The sequence below is a fragment of the Rhinopithecus bieti genome, unplaced genomic scaffold (assembly GCF_001698545.2).
Source record: "Rhinopithecus bieti isolate Rb0 unplaced genomic scaffold, ASM169854v2 scaffold_27611, whole genome shotgun sequence".
Classification (NCBI taxonomy): Eukaryota; Metazoa; Chordata; class Mammalia; order Primates; family Cercopithecidae; genus Rhinopithecus; species Rhinopithecus bieti.
Genome location: NW_016812730.1, coordinates 759,416 through 769,820, shown reverse-complemented (window position 1 = coordinate 769,820; position 10,405 = coordinate 759,416).

The window sequence follows — 10,405 nt, the reverse complement described above, 5'->3', positions numbered from 1 at the left end:
AGAATCTTATTTTCACTCCAGGCTGGTGTGCATAACTCTATAAAGAATTTGGGTGCTTAATGGTGCTTACTGCCAAGCTGTCCTGAGGTCAGCGATCCTTTCACAGTTCATTCATGAGACTGATGGACATTATTATGATACGTTGCATAAGAAAACCCTCTCAGTTTCCTAAATAAATTATATTCATGTAGTGCCACAGGACATGTAAACCGAAACACTGAGGGAAAAAATGTTTTGTTATTCCTTTAGGAAAGACTTGCGAGTTGGCTTTTTGCTCTCTCGATTGCTATTATCAAGGCCCTTTCCTGCTTTCTGGTCCAGAGTCTGCCCAAGCTAACTGTTGCACTGAATAACAACTCACTGAAGAACTCGCCAGCCTGGGCAATAAGGAGTCATGGCTTCTCTACCCTGGGCTGTGCCACTGCTCACTGTGTGACCTACGCATGCTACCCAAGCACTCTCGGCCTCTATTTTCCTGTCCAAAAAACAACAATGTCATCTTTAAGATACTATATCCCAGCTCTACAGCCCTATGGTTCTCCTCCTATCCTTTTCAAATACTTTGTCACGTATTTTGTTTCTCTAGTGATGACTAGTGTAGAATAAATAATTGCTACCTAGAAGATGTAATTAAGTTTATATATTATTTTCTACAACTAATATGCAATGGATTTTAATTTTATTCATAATTACTAACTTCAGGCTTAAAAAATATGTGTATTAAGTGGGAATACTGCACCATTTTTATAGCCTCTTCTTCTCATGCTAACAAAATTACATAATAAAACACCACCCACACAGATGATAAGCCTCACTCTATCACCAGGAAGCATAATTAGCAAATTAAAGCATTGGACTCACATTTATACTTATAATCCCAAGGTTTTGTTTTATTCAAGTAAAGCCCGTGGCCTAAATCACAGTCATTATAATATGGTACTAAGTAAATAAAAGTCTGCCTGCCTTTCACAATTATGTTTTAATTTCCCATTTTACATTTTCCAACATGCAAGCTAGGTTTTGTTTACATTTTGATTTCATTTACTAAAGAACTTTCTCCCATAGAATCTTCTGAAAATAGAAGTGCAAGCATACATATAACACATGGATTTTTGCCCCCTATAAACATTAGCTTGTGTCTAGTCTTTGCTGGTAGCATATGCATAGAAATACCAGTGTCACCAGGCACGGTGGCTCACGCCTGTAATTCCAACACTCTGGGAGGCTGAGGCGGGTGGATCACGAGGTCAGGAGATCGAGACCATCCTGGCTAACACGGTGAAACCCCGTCTCTACTAAAACTACAAAATTAGCTGGCTGTGGTGGTGGGTGCCAGTAATCCCAGCTACTCAGGAGGCTGAGGCAGGAGAATCACTTGAACCAGGGAGTCGGGGGTTGCAGTGAGCTGGTATCATGCCACTGCACTCCAGCCTGGCGACAGAGCGAGACTCCGTCTCAAAAAAAAAAGAAAAAAAGAAAAGAAATACCAGTGTTTTCTATTGGGAGAATTTTAAACTTTCTCTACTATCTTCAGAAAACATTCTTTGAAAGAAAGGTTATTAACATTTAGTCTGGTTTCTTTGCATGTCTCTGGAACAGCAGGATATAAAAATCCATTTTGGCAGCAGATCTCCAGAAAACACTGGCAATTCTGCAATGAGGAGAGGTACAACTTCCCAATGAAATTGTTCCCTCAAATCTAAAGGTCATCTGAACACTTTCATGCATACACAATACAATGTATGTATTGTGGTTGAATAGACACAACAGAGGAGGCAGACTGAAGTTCAAATCCTACCTCTGCCCCTTACTAGTTGTGTGACACTCAGCAAATCACTTATCTAATCTTTGCAAGTCTCCTTTTTTTTTTTTTTTTTTTTTTAGATGGGAGTCTCACTCTGTTGCCCAGGCTGGAGTGCAATGGCATGATCTTGACTCACTGCAACCTCCGCCTCCCAGGTTTAAGGGATTCTCCTGTCTCAGCCTCCCGAGTAGCTGGGACTACAGGTGTGTGCCGCCACACCTGGCTAATTTTTGTATTTTTGGTAGAGATGGGGTTTCATGTTGCCAGGCTGATCTCAAACTCCTGACCTCAGGTGATCCACCTGTCTCAGCCTCTCAAAGTGCTGAGATTACAGGTGTGAGCCACCAGACCCTGCCACAAGTATTCATTTCTTCATTTGTAATATGAGTGAAATATTGCCTACTTCATAAGATTCATCCAAAAATTAAATAAGATAATGTACATAACATGCTGGCATATAATAATCACTAAGAAATGATGTCATGCCTGTAATCCCAGCATTTTGGGAGGCCGAGGCAGGCGGATCACGAGGTCAGGAGATCAAGACCATCCTGGGTAACACAGTGAAACCCCGTCTCTACTAAAAATACAAAAAAAAAAAAAAATTAGCCGGGCATGGTGGTGGGTGCCTGTAGTTCCAGCTACTCAGGAGGCTGAGGCAGGAGAATGGCGTGAACTCGGGAGGTGGAGCTTGCAGTGAGCCGAGATCATGCCACTGCACTCCAGCCTGGGCACAGAGTGAGACTCAGTCAGAAAAGAAAAGAGGAGAGGAGAGGAGAGGAGAGGAGAGGAGAGGAGAGCAGAGGAGAGCAGAGCAGAGCAGAGCAGAGCAGAGCAGAGCAGAGAAGAGAAGAGAAGAGAAGAGAAAGAAGAAAGAGAGAGACAGAGAGAGAAAGAAAGAGAGAGAGAGAGAGAGAAAGAAAGAAAGAAAGAAAGAAAGAAAGAAAGAAAGAAAGAAAGAAGGAAAGAAAGAAGTTATTTCTATTATTATTTTAGTATAATTATCACTGAATCAGAAAGAATGTGACCCTGGGGGTGTGTGCACACCATGATTTTGGCCATGACCTTCAGTTAGCAACATTAGTTTCTCTCAGAGGAGGCTCTACTGTGCCCAGGATAAGGGAATTGGAGCTCAATGACATGTAGAAAACTGACAGCATTGAAGATCTCTAAAGGATGCTGGAAACATTCTTGCCAGCCCTGCCTGAGGCTGCATTACTGCCTACCAAGTTTGTTTCTCCTCTCAGGCACTTACTCCATTTCTCTGTTTTCATGCCAGCCTTCCTAGCTTACTTTGTGTACCTTCTGCATGAGTCATCATAACGCCCCAGTTCAGTGACAATAAGGTGGATAAGTCCCATTTGGTCCCTGCTCCTACAACTGGAAGAAGAGAGGAATTAGGAGATGGACTCAAGCAGAGGTTAAGGGTTAAACACAGCAAGTCCACCCCCAGCACACACAATTAGGTGACTCTAAAACCAACTTAATTGTTTAGTGACCAGTAGTCGTTTTCACAAAATAGAACAGAAAATATCAATATAAACCCCATGCAGTAAGCAGTTTATTTCATTAAAAACTTTGATTGGCCAGGTACAGTGGCTCACACCTGTAATCCCAGCACTTTGGGAGGCTGAGGCAGGCGGATCACGAGGTCAGGAGATCGAGACCATCCTGGCTAACACAGTGAAACCCCATCTCCACTAAAAATACAAAAACAAAACTAGCCAGGTGTGGTGGTGTGCTCCTGTAGTCCCAGCTGCTCAGGAGGCTGAGGTGGGAGAATGGCGTGAACTCGGGAGGCAGAGCTTGCAGTGAGCCGACATCCTGCCATGGCACTCCAGCCTAGGCGACAGAGCAAGACTCCATCTTAAAAAAAAAAAAAAAAAAAAATTATTTCAGTTGTGTGTATGTGCACGAATATTTGTTTGTGTTGGTGGGTGGATGTGTGTGCATTTTGCAACATAAAATGTATTTCTTTTTGTTCTCATTGGCCTAGAAGATCTCTAAGGTCTCTTTTAACTAGAAAAAATTTAATAATTCTCCAAACTCTGTAGAACTGGGATTCAAAATGGCAGTAGTTGCCAATCTTCTGGTTTTATAGGGTTTGTCCATATTTTTTCCCAATAGAAAATAAATTAGGAATTTCCTTCATCAGTAAATAAAAGTGTTAAAAGAATAAAACTAGAATCTACACTCAATCACCCAGGAAGATGAGAGGTCTGCTGGGACTGAGATTACAGAGTGAAATGAATGCAGAGATCAGAGCTCAAAGCCAGCTGTGGAGCCCAGGGCCAGTGGCCCACTTCTGCACACAGCATCCATGGATGGGAACCGAGTCACCTCATGAGGATCTAAAGAGAGCAGGGACACTGCCAGGGAGGAGGAGATGGGGGGTGTCCCAGCATGCATACCCGCATGGCTCCCACAGTCACATAAACGTTTGCACATCGAGAAGCCAGAAAATGTTGCAAGATGTGTCTGTGCGTCTCTCAAGCTTCTACAAGCTAATGAAAGCAAGTTACAGATAGAGAAAGTGATAGAGCAGGCCTGAGTTTCAAGCCTTCTGAGGTCTGTTTTTCACTCTGTTTCTCCTTGGCACAGAGTAAGTCATTTCATTCTCCCCTCTACCCAGATGGTGAGTTAATTTACACTGACAACTAAAACCAAGTTGATGAATACACCAAACATTGGTCAGTGCAGATTCTCCCTATTTGAAAACTTAAATAGGAAACTTTCATAGTTAGAAAGTGCTTTGCAAACATGAACTCGGAAAAAGAGAAGCTAATCAGAAGATCTTACCTTTCGGCTCTCCAAGCGGTCACAGCCTAATGTTGCCAAATGGCTCCAACTGCTCATGTTGAGGTCCAGCCTCTCTCTCCATCTTCAGTCTCCTCCACTCACCAGGCTTCTGTTAACACATTTTCTGCTCTTCAGATAGTGAAATGTGGACAGCTAGGTTTAAGCCACCAGATTCCATTGTGCTACACTGAGACCACACCCAATCCACTTTGGCCTTCCTCACAAGTTTCCAAATCATGACCATATATGTATAAAACGCCCAGTCTCTTCCATTGCTACTAAAGATTGTTAGTCTCCATCATTAGGGAACTTTCTATCTCAGCCCCCAGAGGGGTACCATAATACAAAATTCTGAGGATACCTCACCATGTATGAACATAAAGCTAAGAAGGGGATCGCATCTTCTTTTTATCCTAGTTGTTCTTGTGCCATAGGTTGGTACTAAGGCAACTATTTGCTTTTAGTTTAGTTGTTATTCTAGGTTATTTTCCATATAAATAATATATTAATCATTTGAACATGTGCCCTAGGAGAGTTTTGCAATTGGAACAATTCTTGAATCAAAGAAATAAATACTATAAACAAAGCATAGTTTTTCAAGTAGCTTTCCAAAGCCTGTTGCAATTAATCACAGGCTTAAGAATGCTACTCCATTATCATTCTATCAAATGCAAGTCACATGGGCTTTGTGGCTATCATCTCAGATAAATACATCTCACTCTCCTTTAAGTCTTCAGTATAGACAAAGGCCTCTGCTTCAGGAATTTTGATTAGCAATATGTTAATCATAATTTCCAAATAAAAAGTCTAGACATAGTTTCAAGATTAAATTTGGTCTGATTTTGTGAATTCTTACAAAATGTCTTATCCAACCAAATTTTAGCAATCATTCTACATTTGTTTTGATGTTAAAATAACATTAAATTAAAATTTTAAGGAAAATAATTCTGACCCTCTGAAACAATTTCAAACTTATTTTAAATTCCCCAAGTTCATAGTAGGAATAGTCACTGTTTCTCCCCCCAATTACAGTCCATCGCCTCTGCAGTGCCCCTAATGTGGCAAGATTTTAAAGTATAACATTCTTCACCTTTACAGCTAAAACAACAGCACATTCACACATGTAATTGTATGGAATATGGGCTAGCATGCACACCTGTGTCCTCATTAATGCATAAATTCTTCAGCCTGTGACTCATTTTTTGGTGACACATGTTTTTATTGTATTATTGACCTGAGTCATTCAGTTACTATATATCAAATACTGGACTTCTCTGTTATTTCACTGATTTACGGAAACAATGGATCAGAATATTAGAAGCTGAGGCTGTCTCAGAAAAAGAGACATATGGTCCACGAAAGAAGCCGGCATGCCTCTGCAGGAGTGAAGGTACAACAGAAGGCATGCCCCGGGCACCGGGTCCTGAGCATCAGGGAAGGCCCAGCGCAGCTGTCAATTAAAGGAGGGAGATTCCAGTGATCCTCGCCACCATCATTACATTTGTTGAGTACTTCTGCATGCAAGTATCATGCCAAGTACTTTCCACATACAATCTCATTCAACGCTCATATGAGCCCTTTGATACAGAAGCCTTTACTAGCCCTGTAACAGAGATGAGGAAATGAGTAGGAGAGGCCACTTAGAACTGTTAGAATCTTGACCCAAACCCAAGTCTGTCTGACTCCAGAGACAGTGCTCTGGGTTTTCAACCTGTTCCCAGACAAAACATAATCCCCACTAGACCCTCAGGAAGCTTCACACCTTGTGAGTGGTGTTCCAGCCAATACTCTGGCATCAGTCTTTACAACACTTTCACCTGTCCCAGAATGAAGCATGTCTTGTGGGTACAAAAACTTCCTAGTCTGCAGTGGGATGGGCAATCCAAAGGCATCTTTTCATTTTTCTCCTGTAAATAATTCTCATAAATAATGCAATTTAGCATTCCTGACTCCTCACACTTTCCCCCCAACATATTCTTTTTTGATTATTTATTATTATCATAATTAACATTTTTGGACACATCACTGTGCAAAATATGGAGGAAGACAGACTCCCCCACCCTTTTGGCTTATGATCCAAATATTTAGATTATAAACACAATGTTTTTGGCAGGTTAACTCTGTATTAAGAAATAGAGCATTTGCAGGAAATGTCAGATGCTTATTTTACGATCAGTGTAAGAAGTAATTTACCCCACACAAAGATTTGGACTTGGCAAGCAAACCCCTGTCCACCTACCCACATGTGACGAAGGCAGGAACAGTTTTTCTTCCTCACTACAATTGTCAGGCAATGGACATTTTTAACCCTCAGTAAAAAGCAGTGGCAAGGAGGAGCAGGGTTGGTGGAGCAGGGTTGGAGCAGGGCTGGCCATCAGGGCAATTGGGCAGAGACTATAAGTAGATGTAGATAGAAGTCTTTGCTTACCACTGCTTAGAGTAATGGATAGATCCAGACCAGTTCTTTTGTACTCAATGACTTTTAAGAAACACAAGAAAGTAGCCAGGCGTGGTGGCTCAAGCCTGTAATCCCAGCACTTTGGGAGGCCGAGACGGGCGGATCACGAGGTCAGGAGATCGAGACCATCCTGGCTAACACGGTGAAACCCCGTCTCTACTAAAACTACAAAAAACTAGCCGGACGAGTTGGCGGCGCCTGTAGTCCCAGCTACCCGGGAGGCTGAGGCAGGAGAATGGCGTGAACCCGGGAGGCGGATCTTGCAGTGAGCTGAGATCTGGCCACAGCACTCCAGCCTGGGTGACAGAGCGAGACTCAGTCTCAAAAAAAAAAAAAAAAACACAAAAAAAGTGACATAATTAGTCAACTGATTCCTCTTCCAAAATGTGCATAATAAGGTTGGCAGTACAGGAAGGAGATCAACAATTCACTCCAGTACACTTGCTTCAAAACTTTCTGCCCATGTGGCATTTCTCCTTCAGAGACATGGTCTAAAGCCTAGACATTTAATGTTTCCCACTTAAGAAACTGTACCAATTTCATGGGACATGATATGGAAGATTGTAAGATAGAAGAGAACACTGAACACTTGACAAATTTGTTAACTAATAGTACTCACCCAGCAGAAATATGGATCTCATGAAGGTAAAGCAAGTCCATCTCTGGGGTGACACTGTGTAATAATCAGAAATTTCCACTGGCAGGAGAGCATGCACTTTCACAATTCAGAAAGCTGGAAGGTTTTATTAATTATCTCCGAGCAGGCATGAGTGTGAAGCTGAAATGAACCGCGGAGCAAAAGAGAATTTTCATCCAATTCCTTCATTCTATAGTTAAGTGGGAGAGCATGTGTACTATCCACAGTCATGCAGTTGGCAAGTAGCAGAGTTGGGACATGAATGCAAATTTTTTGGCCATTTCATCCAGAGTTCTTACTAACATGCCATGCCATTCATGCTTTTTTAACCCATAACACAAAAATATGCAGGAAATGAACATGCAACTCTGGGGCAATTCCCAGATTCAGAGTCATCTGAGCATTCTCCCAACGTCGGTGGGTTCAGAGATGAAGACCGCCAAATCCCAAGATGTCTCAACAGAAGGCCTGGCAGGGCTTACATTCTGCCTGCAGGTAAAGCATCCTGGCTAGGATTCAATTTGATTGGTCATTTTGTATCTTACTAGCTGTTAAATATTTTTAGTATCTCCCCTGCTTTTTGGGAGAGTCTGAAGGTACCAGGGCATCCTGAATTTATACACAGCATCCACTCCAATTGTATTTGTAGGAGTCAACGTTCCTAGCTTTTTAAGGGCAAATTATTCAGGAAATATGGAGAAAATGTTAACATTACTCTGAAGAAAGAAACAGAGCCACCCCTTTACAGGTGCCTTAATTTTTTTTTTCTTTGCCACAGCTATACATTCTAGTCACCTAAGCACACGAAATCTGGCAAGGGTAGCCCTTTTAATGTTTGCTTTATGATCTCAAGTAACTATCAAAACCACTATTGGAAACCATTAAAAGGCATGCTCTTTCCATCCTGTTCAGCCCATCATTCTGGCACCTTGTTTACTGCACTAACTGGAGGTATAAAAGAACAGACCACTGGCTTATTCCACACCTGATATAGAATTCCATTATTGTAGACCAGTTATTCAATTGAAAAAAAAAATCATCTAATCTCTCAGCCTATTGATGAAATAACGAACTCCTGCTGCTCTGTAATAAATATTGTATGTGTCAACTGGATTATAAGAGAGCCTGGAATTTTGACCCTTGGCATCTGGCATAGCCCATCAGACTTAAGTTTCCCCATCTCACTTTGCTGTAGCAAAACTGTAGTGTTGAAATCTAAGGGCCGAAAATTTTTAATTAGCCTTTAAGAATACACCCACAATACTGGCAAATGTCTCTCATAGCAGGGGCCTTTAGAGATGATGTCACATTTTGCATGGTGAAAAATTGGTTTCTGCTGTGACAGATAATTTTTTTAATGGCTACTACATAAGTTTAGCAATTTATGACTTTTATCGTGTCTTATGCGTTGAACATAAAGATCACTTTTTCTTTATTGCTTGGTGTTTCATTGCTATTTTTTAATGACATGTTATTACTGATTATTTTTAGTTGATGAATAAATGTAATATCTTCTTGGTATAATGTGTGAGTGAGCTGGAAATGACCTGTCCCTTCTGCATCAGCCACCATGTGGTCTTGGAAGAGGCTGGATGACCCTGCTCAAGGTTGAAACATGTAACTTCCCTAAGAGGTAGCCTAGCTTTTTATACCAGAGCATTCTCTGATACTAAAGTTATAAATGTTTCTTACCCATTTCAATCAGTAAATTTCATTTGCAAACACTCCATTTGTGAGCTTGCCTGCTAAAAGATATAATGACGCTTCAGATTTTTAATCTATCTTCTGTTTCAGTCAGTAGCATTATACCTTTTTTTCCATATAACTATCAAAGCAATCCTTAAAAGAATGTCCCAGGAAAAGACTATCTAAAATTCATTTTAGAAAGGCTAAATGTTGGATCTCAATGCTCCCTGTATGATTTGGGAATTTGGGGCATCATTGCTAACTATCTGAGCAGATCACTGCACAACTTGCGTGGGTTAATTTCTAGCTGAATATTAGCCTAACTTCACCAAGCAATTCAGTTCTACAGACCCGATTCAGACCCACAGAGTAACCTAAATAGATTCCCTAAGTAAGAAAAAGAGAAGAAAAAGAAAGCAAGAACACCTGGTCAGTTTACCATCTCCTAAAGGAAATGTTAATGTTATCTAGTAAAAGAAGACTTATAATGTGTTAAAGAAAATGTTTAAAAAGTTGAATGATGTCAATGCAAAGCAATGGGGGTGTGGCATATTGGCAGGAGAGCTCGATTAAGAGTCCAGTGGTCTGGTCTCAGCCCTTGCATTAACTCGTTCCGGATGTTGGGCAAATTACTTCCCTTTCTGAGGCTCAATTTTCTCATCTGTAAAATGATGGAGCTGGCCTTGGATCCCTAAGGTCCTATTCAGTGCCAACACATTTGAGGCTGTGTGAGTCTATAAAAGATTTGAGATGGCTAAAATAGGAGGAGGAGGCAGATGGTATACTGGGCTCAAGAGCTGTGACCAGGAAGAGCTCTGACTACTTCTTAAGAGTGATATGGACCAAGAAGTAGAAAAATAAATGCAACTTTGTATTTATAATGGAAGATACATGGTACTATACTTTTGTCAAATCCATAGAATAAATACCAAGAGTGAATCCTAATGTAAACTATAGACTTTGATTAACAATGTGTTACCCATTTTCTTTTACTTTTCTTTTTTTTTTTTTTTTTTTTTTT